The sequence below is a fragment of the Delphinapterus leucas genome, chromosome 12 (assembly GCF_059928025.1).
Source record: "Delphinapterus leucas isolate spDelLeu-1000000601 "Yukka" chromosome 12, BTC_Dleu_Yukka2, whole genome shotgun sequence".
NCBI lineage: Eukaryota > Metazoa > Chordata > Mammalia > Artiodactyla > Monodontidae > Delphinapterus > Delphinapterus leucas.
In genome coordinates this window covers 54,586,319-54,599,388 of record NC_143140.1, presented here as the reverse complement: position 1 = coordinate 54,599,388, position 13,070 = coordinate 54,586,319, and the positions used below count along the sequence as shown (strand labels likewise).

The 13,070-nt window shown below is 42.1% G+C and overlaps 1 pseudogene; it reads right to left on the bottom strand.

Annotated features, from left to right (window-relative positions):
- Window positions 1-278: 278 nt before the first annotated feature.
- LOC115802449 (U6atac minor spliceosomal RNA) lies at window positions 279-412 on the bottom strand (annotated as a pseudogene).
- Window positions 413-13,070: the final 12,658 nt, after the last annotated feature.

Below are 13,070 nucleotides of genomic sequence, written 5' to 3'. Positions count from 1 at the left end.
GGTACATAATAAACCTTCAATAATTGAGCTGCTGTTATCATGCCTCTCTATTCCACCTGCTTCTTTTTTTCTTTTTAACTTATTTTTTATTGCGGTAACATTGGTTTATAACATTATGTAAGATTCATGTGTACTTTATATATCTACTTCTAGATACACTACACCATGCTCACCACCAAAAACTTAGTTTCCATTTGTTACCATACAGTGGATTCCCTTTACCCTTCCCCTGTGGTAACCACTAATGTCTTCTCTGTATGTATGTTTCTGTTTTGGTTTAAAAATAATGGTTAGATGCCACGAAGTAGGTGGCAATGTTTTGACCGTATGCGTGTTGTCAGGTCCAAGGGCCTCTTCCATCCTTGTCCCTGGGTCAACGGGAGTGCTAACCTTCTCTCCTTTCATACAACACTCCACCTACTTCTCTACGTGAACCAATCTGAGCTGCTTTTACTCACTCAAACATGTCACACTTTCTTTTGCCTCTGGGCCTTCAAACTGATTCCTGTGTCTGGAGTATTCAACCCCGCCACTCACCCCGTTCCTGCTTTTCCCTCACTTCTGTCCCCACCCATGAGCTTAGGTGCCCCTGCTCTGTGCTCACACCTCCGCTTACTCTCTTTCCCTCTCCTAGAACACTTGGCAACCCTCAGTGTTGATGTTGTTTACATTTCTTAAACTCCCCTGGAATGTAAGCTCTGGGAGGCTAGAGAAAATATGAAGCAGCAGAAAGGGCTCTGGCTAGCTTAAGGAAAAGGGAGAATTTATTGCAAGTTTTCTGAGTTAGCTCATGCGATCAGAGCTGGAGTTGAACAACCAAGAACATAGGAAGGGAAGGGCCAGGTGATCTCCAGCAACCTCAGCAGGGGGTGTCTGCAGATCCATTTACTTAACTCAGCTTTGATGATTCCCAGGGTTGAGGTGTATCTTTTCCAAATTTCAAACATTAGAAACAGAATCTGAATTCAGCTTGTGTTAGGTGATCACCCTGGATAAGTCAGCTATGGTCAGTGGATGGAGTTACATAATACAGATGTGGCCATTGGAGACCGTTCCCAATGTAAACACATTAAACTGGGCCAGTCACTCCCAAGGATTGTCTACCACTGGGAATATGCCCAACATGCCCTTTATTCCTGACGCCAGGCTTGCTGCCTCCAATTGTTTCCCCCATTGCAGTAGGACTATTCTGGTATTAAGTTATTCTCTCTCAGCTTTAAACCCACTCTCTTTACTCTCTCTTTAGTGACACTAGGGCTGGGTCTCTGCAAACCACATTTCTGCCCTGCTAGATGGATCCCTGCCAGGCTCCGGCAGTGGGGGCATGAGAAGTATCCTGCAAGGCTGGAGGTGGGAGAAGGGACTTGCTTCTTCCTGGCGGCTTCCTGTTTTTGTTGGTGTGACTCACCCACCTTGCTTCTTCACCCAGCTGTGCCAGTTCGTTCCAGCAGCAGCATTTGAATCCAGTTTGCACTCTTTACAATACTCACAGAATTACTCTCATCACGCCCACTGATACCAGCACCGGCCAAGCAATGCCCCCTCCGAGTGTGGGAGCCACACAGGTCCTCTCCTCTGTGTGCGGAGACACCGACACCAGCTGAGCAGCACGCTTCCTTAATGTTTGGTGGTCTCCCAAAGCTCAGAACCTGCCCCCCACCAGAGCTCAGAGATACCAATACCAGCTGAGTAGGACTCTCTCTTCAAGGGCCTGAGTTTCAGCTCCAAGGGGCTCTTTCTCCAGGCTTCTGCATCTTGGCAACCTCTTCTCCCTGTATCCCCAACCCTAGGGATAGCAGCTGCTTTCCATAGTTCCCACCCTGTGATACTGTTTTCATTTATCTGGCTAATAACTCTTTACATTAAACTCTATTAAAATAACTGGTATGATTTTTTCCTGGCTGGACCCGGACTGATATATGGGATGATTTTTCTAAAATAGAAATCTGATCTGATTTCCATTTTGCTTAAAATGCTTCAGTGATAACACCAATGTTCATATCGGCACTATTCAGAATAGCCAAAAGATAGAGACAACCCATTGTCCACTGACAGACAAATTGCATAAACGAAATGTGGTATATCCATCCATACCGGGATGTTGTTTAGCCTTAAAAGGAATGAAATTCTGATACAAGCTGCACCTTGGATAAACTTGGAAAACATTATGTAAGTGAAATAAGCCAGACACAAAATGACACATATTATATGAGTCCACCTGTATGAGATACTTAGACTAGGCAAATCCATAGAGACAAAGTAAAACGGAGGTTGCCAGGGGCTGGGGGACTGGGGGAAGGGGGCGTTATTGTCTATCAGGTACAGAGTTTCTGTTTGGGATGACGGAAAATATTCTGGAAATTGATAGTGGAAATTGATTGTGAATGTACTTCACGCCACTGAATTGTATCTTAAAAATGGTTAAAATAGTAAATCTTATGTTAGGTATTTTGCTACCGTGAAAAAATGACCAAAAGCAAAAACCGAATAACGCTTTAGTGGCTCTCATTGATGAAATTGGTTTGGTGAGGAAAAGGATGTGAAGGTGTGCTTCGGGCTTTTCCTGAGCGATATCGGGCTGTGGTGCTGCCCTGGCTTATGCACCTGCCGTCGTAATCGGCGGGATCCCCCCTTCCATCCCAGCAGAGCCTAACAGCCGGATGGGATCTAATACCACCATATGCAGCATTGCCGGCAGGGCTGCTTTTCTCTCTCCATTTAAGCAGTGCTTTTAGGACCTTCTAAAATCATCTGTGCTTAATGCCTTCCCACCAGGCAGTGCATTTACTGCAATTGTTTCTCTCTCGGCCTCAACTGGACTTTCGCATGGACATTCTTATCAACTCACTTTTTTTTTCCTAGTTTTTGGCTGCGCCTCGAGGCACACAGGATCTTAGTTCCCCTACCAGGGATTGAATCTGTGCCCCCAGCAGTGGAAGCGTGGTTTCTTAACCACTGGACAGTCAGGGAAGTCGTTCACTCTTTGATTCAAGATGACCACTCATTTAGTGTTTCTCTTTTTGTCACAGTGTTGAAATTCTAAGTTTCAATGGTCAGAAAACTCCTCACCATTATATGAAGAAGCAGGAAGCAGAAGAACCATGTAAGTGAAGTTATCTCTGACCTAGTGCTTTGTTTGCCTTATAAGAGTTCATTTTAACCTAGAAGATTTGGGAACATAGATTGTCCTAACATCCTCAACGGATGGAAGATAATGGGATGATAATAGACAGTTCCAGGCCCAGACGGTTTTTTTTTTTTCCCGTTATCAGTTCTCTTCTTAATGTCCTATTTCAGCGAAGGAAGTTTCAGTGGTACTAATAAGATTTCCTCTCTCTCTTTCTCTGTCAAGGAATGAGTACAATTTAGATATTTTGCCTGAGCAAAATAATATCAACAAATGTGAAACCAGCCTGATACTTTCATTTTCTTGCGGAGGCGTATCAAGATCTGCGAGCTAGCTGTCAGAGACTATGAATCTAAGTAATCTTCCTCAAAGCTCTGTCTAATCTCTCTCTCCCCAGCTCATCGAAGACCCATTTCCCCTGCTAAATTCAATGTTAGGTTAATTGGATTGGCTGTGTAACATGCAACTGAGATTATCTCCATAAAATTTATTTATAAGTTTTATTGCCTACATAGTGACAGAGTGAGATAATACGTTTTTTAAATGACTACTGTAGTTAATATTCCCTAAAGAAGAAAATGTGTTTCGGGTATTTGGATTTATTAAGGAAAGGAAAATAGAGTCACAAGACAGAAAAAGAAGAGAGAGAGACAGATAGAGGGAGGGAGAGGCAACACCATTTAACTCCTAAAACAGGGTTGGATTTTGGACGACCTCTGAGGAGACTATTTCCTGGACCTTTTTGCCACAGTGCATCAAGGCATGCTGAGTGACACGAATGATACAGAGAAGGAACAAAGTGCATTTTCAACATCATATCTGCGGCCATTGTCCAGACTCCCCTTACGTTCTGTTACCCATGCAGTGGATGCTCGCAGAAGGCAATCAGAGGGATGTGTGAGTCTAGGGGAGGAGTGGTACATTCTTCTCCAGCCCTGGGACACAGGGGCAGACACCGCGGGACAGGTCTGATGTGGCAGGGGGCTGCGTGACTCCCCAGTAGACCAGTGGCAATGCCTGGTGGCCATGGACTGCAGCTCTTCCATTCACTCGCTGTAAGAGCTCTGACAAGTCCCAGGGTCTTTGTGTGTCTCTGTTTTCCTCTCTGTACAGTGGGGATGAAAAATGCCTGCCTCGTAGTACTATTTTGCGAATTCAAGGAGATAATACACAAAGATCTTAGACCAGTGCCTAGCACGTACTAAACATTTAGTCATTGTTAACTACTTTTACTAGTGCTCTTCTCTCAAACTCAGAGCCTCAGGGGACTGGTGCTGAAGATGGCCACAAATAGTTGCATGAGAAAGGAAAAGAGAGGGACTGTCAGGGCCTTGGAGAGAAGGAGGAAAGCACCACAGTCCTGCCTCGGGATGGGCCTGGTACCAGTCGTTCAACCTGCACAGAGCGCAGCTCATCTGCAGACTCTTACTTTCTAAGTCCTCAAGGCAATGCAGTCTAATGTTAAAAATGTGGTTAGAGCTGGTGTAATTGGGCAAGAAGAGGCATCATTTTCACCCAGCCTGTGTAGTTGTGGAGATGGCAGAGGGTAGGGGGTAACAGAACGGATTTTGGAACCAAAGTGTGTAGGTTTCTATCCAGCACCACCAGCTATTAGCCGAGTTCATTGACGAGTTGCTTAACATCACTTTTAAAAAAATGGGGATCATGATACTATCTACCTTGTACAGTTGTTATGAGGATTAAATGAGTTAATAATTGAAAAACATTGAAGGTATTTCCTGGAACACAGTAAGTGCCATGTAAACATCTATAGCTGAAGAAGTTTATAGTAATTGTCATTTCCATGTGAGTTTAATGCTATTATGTATCTGCAACGTCAGCTCTTGCATGGAATTTAGGGTGGAAACATTCACCAATGCAACCACGTTTCTGATTACCTGGGATGTGGTTTTCAGATTCTGTAAAGATGGTGAATCAAGCACACAGAGTGTACATGATTCACTGGTAAACATTTAAGGTGTTTCCCAAACATGGAAACAGAAAGAAAAGGGAGAAGGGACAACACTGCCTAGTGATAATGAACCAGATGGTTATAAAAAGCATAGAGTGCCTTCAGGGGGCAGAAAAGGAGAAAGCACAGAAGAGGCTCAATGAGAGGGAAGGTAGTCACTGTAGCCGGGAGAAGGAGTTGTTGGGCAAAATGGCTTAAACCTCTTTTTGACGCGGCAAGATGGAGTTGCTCTAATGAGACGGTTGCAGACACGGCGAGGCATATGCTTGCCCCCTTTCCCTTCTTCTCCCTCCCACGATGCCTTTATATTTTTAGCCTGTGGGGTTGGAATGATGAATGCCCAAGTGGAAATAGTGTTGGAAGGAGATTTTTCTTGGCAAAATGGCCGCAAGGGCTGCCAAGTATTTTCTAAGATGTAAACAAATCATCCACCTTCATCAGGGAAAGCTTAACACTGTATTCCCGAGTTACTGTAGGATTTTCACCTGCTGTCATTTGCAATGTGAATTCCCCCCATCATCATAAAGTTTACAACCATTAAGCAATCCATGACTCAGAGAAATCATTAGTGTCCCAGCTGCTAGAATCAAATAGTTGGGCAGAAAATAGTAAATAAAAACCACCTACTATGAACAGTGGAAAGCTACAGTGGAAGTGGCACTGGTTTGTGGGTTTGGATTTTCTCTTGGTTATGCCACCCACTGCCCTCGGTATATCTCTGTTTTCACAGTTGTAAGAGAAAGGTGTGGAATTAAATGATGCTTGAGATTCCTTCTTGCTCTGAATCCTACAATCTAGTGTAAAGTGTGATTCTAGGCTACTTTGGCCAGAAAGCAGCTCTGTCTTTATATTTATGATAAAAACCTTCCAGAATGTCTGCACCTCCTCTCCTATCTATTGGAGGGTCCCTTTCCACCTGAGTCACACAGTTATTGCCCTTACCATGCCTCACAGCTTTCTACTACAGTGTATGGATTCTCCCTCTCAACAGACTTCACAGGCTTGCTATGCTCTGGAATGTATCCTGTTTGACATACTATCTCCATTTCTCTTAACTTCAGCTCAACCTAAACTCACCTGTCTTGCAGCTTCCTTCCCCGGAGCCATACTCTCAGCTAGATAGCTTTAAAAATTATGTATTCCGGGCTTCCCTGATGGCGCAGTGGTTGAGAGTCCGCCTGCCGATGCAGGGGACACGGGTTCGTGCCCCAGTCCGGGAAGATCCCACATGCGGCAGAGCGGCTGGGCCTGTGAGCCATGGCCGCTGAGCCTGTGCGTCTGGAGCCTGTGCTCTGCAACGGGAGAGACCACAACAGTGAGAGGCCTGCGTACAGCCAAAAAAATAAATTAATTAATTAAAAAAATTATGTATTCCATCTAAGAAAAAATGGTTCTGAAGAACCAAAGTGCAGGACAGGAATAAAGACGCAGACGTAGAAAACGGACTTGAGGACACAGGGAGGGGAAAGGTAAGCTAGGACAAAGTGAGAGAGTGGCATGGACATATATACACTACCAAATGTAAAATAGATAGCTAGTGGGAAGCAGCCGCATAGCACAGGGAGATCAGCTCCGTGCTTTGTGACCACCTAGAGGGGTGGGATAGGGAGGGTGGGAGGGAGGCTCAAGAGGAAGGGGATATGGGGATATATGTATATGTATAGCTGATTCACTTTGTTATACAGCAGAAACTAACACAGCAATGTAAAGCAATTATACCCCAATAAAGATGTTAAAAAAATATGTATTCCAAAAAATATTCCTCTTTTAGCAGAAGATATCTGCCTTTCCATATGGACTTAATCCAAAGGAATGGTGGGAATTTCAGTGACCACAAATGATGGGTAGATACTTACACCCGGAAACTTTGGGAGTCCCAACCCACACTCACAGCCAACGGCCTACATGTAAAGTCTACTTATATCTTCAGGAAATTCAATTCAAGGACCATATATCAGTCACCAGATATTTACATTTTATTGTCCTAGGCTCTGGCGCAGTGAAAGGTATATCACTAAGGTAAATAGGACAGTTCCTTCTTATAAGAAGCTTAAGCCTTTGTAGAGCTACAGAATTTTTTTTTTAAGGATAGCTTTACAAAATTTTTATTGTGGAAAAATATACATAATATTCACAACATAAAATTTATTGTTTTACCCATTTTTAAGTGCACAATTCAGTAGCACTAGGTACAGTCACGTTGTTGTGATAATAGTTTTATCCACAATAACTTATTTATTTATTGGGAGCCATAAGTTTGAGTGTATAAAACTGAGTAAGTTATAGTTCACACCTTGTAGGTGTGACTTAGCTGAACAAATAAATGTGATATAAACTGGTCTAGAATTTTGTCAGTCTGCCTGCCTTCCTACTCTCCTTCCTTCCTTTCTTCTCTCTCTCTCTTCCTTCCATTCCCACTCTGTTCCTAAAATGGTCTAAAGTGGATTACAAAGCTACATACAATATAACAGGGTGAAATAAGTGGAAATCTGTCAGGGAACATAAGGGTGGGAAAGTGAGATGGAGCCACGTGTGAGGTGAGTTCAGAAGACACATGACTTGGAGTCCTATAAACACATTATATACAGGCTTCAAATTTTATTCTATCCCTCCCAGAGCCAGTTTAGCAGAGAAATTTGATCCATTACAAGATTCACCGTATCCTGACCGGGACATCAAACAAAAACAGGTGCTCAAGAGCACACAGCTTTTCTTGATACCGAGATCAGAGGAAAGTTCTCCTGTGGGTTGTACTTGAGAGGATGTGTGTGGTATGATGAACCACATCCATCCGTCAGTCTACACAGCAGTGAATCACTATGGACTGTCTCTTATTAACAACCTCCAATGCAGCCTAATGGCATTGCCCAAATGGTCAGTTCAGTAGAAAAGTGTTGTTCCAGTGCTCAGGTCTTTACTGGGCTGGCCTAATCCAGGGGTGGATTTTAGAGGGTCTATGATGGACTAGGTATGCACAGTCTTTAAGGTGGCCTCAGCTGGGGCACCTGGGCACATCCCCAGGTTGAATGCCTGTACTTCAACAACCTCCTCTATTTACCTCAGTGCGCCTTGCAAATGTTATCATTGTCTGTGTGTCTGACATGAGAAAAGTGGGGAAGTATCATTTGGGGCTACTCTAGTTTGTGATGTGGAAGTCCCATCACCTACACCAAAGAGACTGCTGAGCTCTGAATATGTAAGTGGGAAGGTCTGGTGGTGTGACCTGCTGTTCCCAAAGTGGTATTAAACATAAGCTAAATGGAGGAGAATCAGATCACAGGGATTTTTAGCTAAAAGGATTAATCTATTTCTTCTCATCTTGAGTCTCAATATAAGTGCCATCGTGGTTTCAGTTCTAGTCAGACAGAAATGCCCAGGTTCTCCATAGAACCCATGACGATTAGCCCACTTGTCATGATTTTTGGCTGTTGAGCATTTCTAGTGTGGGGAAGTCCCTCATTGGAAGAGTCTTTGTGATGATGGGAACCACTGGAGAAACCACGAGCTGGGGGACCCCCAACTCTTTCTTGCACATGACTTGGCCAAGTGTACATTCAAACTTTAAATCTTAAGTGGTACAGAGATGAAGAGACTGTGAGATTTGTTTTTCAGTAATTGTGGTGGTGGTTTAGCAGCATTGTCTACAACTGGTGACAGTGTCCAGTGGCGGCTGAGTCAAGTGGCCATAGAGGTATTCAGCAGTGACAGCAGTAGTTCCTATCTGATGAAGTCTTTACCTTGGGTTTACCTGTTTTGTGAGCCTAGTTCTCCAGACTTCTTATTGGGCTTCTGAGTTGCCCAATATTTTTTCCATAAATTCCTTTATTGCTTAAGGTAGTCAGGTTGTAATAAAAACTCTTGATGATATAGCCAACTGATTCCTTCTCATGCAGCTAAAAGCTAAAGAAAAGGTGACTTTAGTCTGGATCAGTGTCTCCAGAAAGTGATACAGAGGTCAGCCATGATCCAGGAGTTAGTAACAAATGACCCATGCCTGCCACACCTACCCATAACACACAGGCCAGAGAAACCTAACCTTGTAATAGGGCAGGAAACATTGGAAATAGAACATTTGGTTAGCCCAATAGGTTTTTAATTTATGGACTTTAAAAAATGAGATACCTTCTACTCTGGATTTAACTTGAGAGGCCCACATCTATAGAGTTGATAAAGGCAAAACAAATAATCAAAATCAGGGTCCCACATTGACAGTGGTGTTTGAACACCTCTAGGGGGCTGAAACTCATCCTCCAGAAGATTACAGTCAGCCTGAGCTTACTAATCAAGTGGAAAATCCTGGCCTGGAGAACAAGCATCCAAAGAATCTGATGGCATTCAAGACGTGCTACCCCCAAAATACAGCACCTTGGCGTGTTGAATACAGCACCTTGGCATGTTGAATACAGCACCTTGGCGTGTTGAATGTTTCAAGTTGGAGGAATTTGAGAAACGGCAGGTGCAGGAAGGTCTTTCTGATCTTCTCCTGAAGCGGGTCATAAAAGCTTCCTGTGAGAGCTGCCCTTCACTCTTCAGCAAACCCAGCATAGAAACACTCAGGTTGAGCCATTCTTTTGGGGTCATCATTTCCTTACAAAGTCTCCCGTGTCATGTAAAATTTACATTAAGTGAATTCGTCTGTTTTTCTCTTTTTAATCTGTTTCTTGTAATAGGGGTCCCTGTAGAGAACTTAGAAGTGTAGAGCAAAAAGATATTTTTCTGCCCCTACAAATTATAACATCCAGATATTGGCTGTAATTTGGGAAGCTGGAAGAGCAATTCTCCCATATGTGAACTTAGGCCTGAACTTCTAGGAATTTTCCTACCATATTTATAAGTATGGCTGTGGCTGCATAACTCCAATCATTGGCTCCCTTTTCCCATGGTCTTCTCCTTTGTATGTCTCTCTGTCTTCTCTTCTGACTCTTATAAGGACATTTGTCGTTGAATTAAGGGCCTCCCCAGGTAATCCGAGATGACTTCCTCTCAAGATCTTTAATTACATCTGCAAAGACCTGTTTTCCAAATCAGGTCACCTTCACAGGTTCTGGGTGGATGTATCTTTTGGATGGACCACCATTTAACCCACTACAGCACCATTGCGTCCCCCAGATCTAGGCTTCCACGTAAATGCCAGGCGGTGTCTGTTGGTGCCTAAGCTGACCTCTGAGCTGACGGGGGCTGGTGTGGCTGTTTGGGTTCAGCGGCAGCTCCCAGAGGCTGTGCTGCCTTTCCCCGCAGTCCCCACCTCCTGGAAGAACCAGTGAGGTGAAGCTTGGGAGCAGCGTAGCTCATCCTGTCTTCATGCCCAACAGAGGTTTTTCATGCTCAACTCCCCGCACTGCAAAATAGAAAGGAAAACTCGTTATGCCCCTATTTTTTTAAAGACACTCATTCCTGCTTTTATTTACAGCCTTGAAAATTTCTCATTAGTTCTTATTTCTGTGGTTGTTTCTTTTAGAGGTTTTCCGTGTTTATGCATGGGAAGAAATTCATTCAGTATCTCAGGCATTTTAGAATTTAATTCCAACCTGCCACTATTATTTTGTTTCACATTGTTTATGAGCCCAATCTCTTTTTGACTTTTAAGCACAATGATGATACCTGGCTCTCCTTCTCCTCCATGCCTGGGTCATATATATGTTTTTTATCTTGAAACTAACTCCTGAAAAATGAGATTGACTGTAATTTGCACCCACATTCCTTTTTTTTTCAGAGGAAGTTGCAATATCTGATGTCTTAATATGCAATATCAAGCGTTCCTTAAATTATTCTCTCAAGAGGTAGAAGAGGATGTGGAAATTATAGTCAGCTCTCGACTGTAGACTGTCTGCGTTTTCCTGTTCCCTAGAAACTGTCAGGGGTAGCTTGAAGAAGGGAGAGGAATCAAAACTCACATCAGCCAACTTTGCTACTTGTGAAGCTCTCTGGAAAAATATCTTGGGAGAAAAAACCTGGAGTTATCGACTAACATGAGGTGTGTAGTGTGTTCTATGAATTTCACTCTTTCTGAACCGTTCAGACCCATACATCAGATGACAGCAAGTCAGGCATCATTTTGATAATCTAATTTTGAAAATTCCTAGTAGACTTTAAAGTCAGAATGTGGGGACATTATAAAGAACATTAGAAATTATGAAACGTTTGCCCATTATTTATTTCCACTCATTCCTGGTTCACATGAGATTTGTTACTTTTCTTTCTGGAAGACGATTATCTCCTAGCATGATGTCAGAGTGTCTGGGGCTAACATCGAGGAATCACAAAAGTAATGAAAATGCTTTTTTAAAATTCACATTTTAGAATTCTTATTGAATTTTTTCAGAACCTTGTTTTTCAATATGAGGGTGCATTTATTTCATAATGAAAGTCAAGCAGTCCAGCTCTCAAGTGCTTTTCCTTAATACTGCTAAAAGGTAATCAAATTCAGTTCATATAACTAGAAAATCTTTCTTCTTTGAGCTTTTTCCCCAGACTTTGTCACTTAGGGAAAAGATTCAATCCCAGCCTATTAGATCTCAGACTGCCTATGGCAGGACTGTGATCATTGGTTTTTAGCATGAAAGAACATGCATGTTTCAGACATTATTGTTTCCAGAAGGTACAAGAGAATCTGGAAAGAGCTATTCCATAAGGACATTTCATATTGTGGTCAGGAAAATCCCTAATTATTTCAGTTAATTTTTACATTCCTTTTATTCAAAAATAAGTTGCAAGTTTGTTATTGACTAGGGTCAGAACATGCTACCCCAGAACACGACATGTTGATATATTGCATATTTTAAGCTGAAAGAGTTTGATAAAATGTCAGGAAGCAGGAAGGTCTGTGTGACCTTCCCCTGTGCTTCTCCATCATTGAGAAGTGTCCTCCTCACACCCTGGGAAGAGGAACATGCTTATCTCTAAGATAGAGAGAGAAGAGTCCAAATCAACAGGCCTAAGTTTCCCCAGTTTATTACAATTAGCTCATACCTTCTTCTTTTAAAGTCACAAACACTTTTTTTTTACTTCTTATTTTAAAATAATTATGTATTCACCAGAAGTTGATGAGAAGTCCCATATACCCTTAACCTAGTTCTCCCCAATGGTTACATATTTAAAAAATTTTTTTTCTTTAAATTTTATTTTTTATTGAAGTATAGTTGATTTATAATGTGTTAGTTTCAGGTGTATAGCAAAGTGATTCAGTAATCACAGCAAAGTGATTCAGTGTATACATATGTATATATATTACTGAATCACTTTGCTGTATATATACATATACATATTCTTTATATTTCTTTTTCAGATTCTTTTCCCTTATAGGTTATTACAAAATATTGAGTAGAGTTCCCTGTGCTATAGAGTAGGTCATTGTTGGTTATCTATTTTATATATAGTAGTGTGTATATGTTAATCCCAAACTCCTAATTTAGCCCTCAATCCCCCCAACTTCCCCTTTGGTGACCATAAGTTTGTTTTCTATGTGTGTGGGTCTATTTCTGCTTTGTAGATAAGTTCATTTGTAGCATAATTTTAGATTCCACATATAAGCCCTATCGTACGATATTTGTCGTTCTCTGTCTGGCTTGCTTCACTTGGTATAGCTCATGCCTCCTTTGTCTCATCATATTTCTCCACAGATATCCACTCGTCATCTAACCTAGCATGAAAACACTCAGGTTTTAACCACTTCTTCAATTCTTCATTTCTTGAGGAAGGCTCCCGTGTCATGTAAAACATGTTAAATAAACTTGTATTCTTTTCTCCTGTTACTATGCCTTTGTCATGTTAACTTTCAGACCCAGCCAGTGACCCTAAGAGAGTCAAGGAAAACTTCTTCCTCCCCTACAACATCAAAGGTTAGTTCATGTTTTATTAAACAAGTGTTCAAGTCCATTGCCACCACGCCCAAGATAAATGATTTTCTGGTTTTCCTTTTTTGGGAGTTAATGTTCTAGCTCAGTCATTTCTTTAAGAGACAGTGTTCATCAT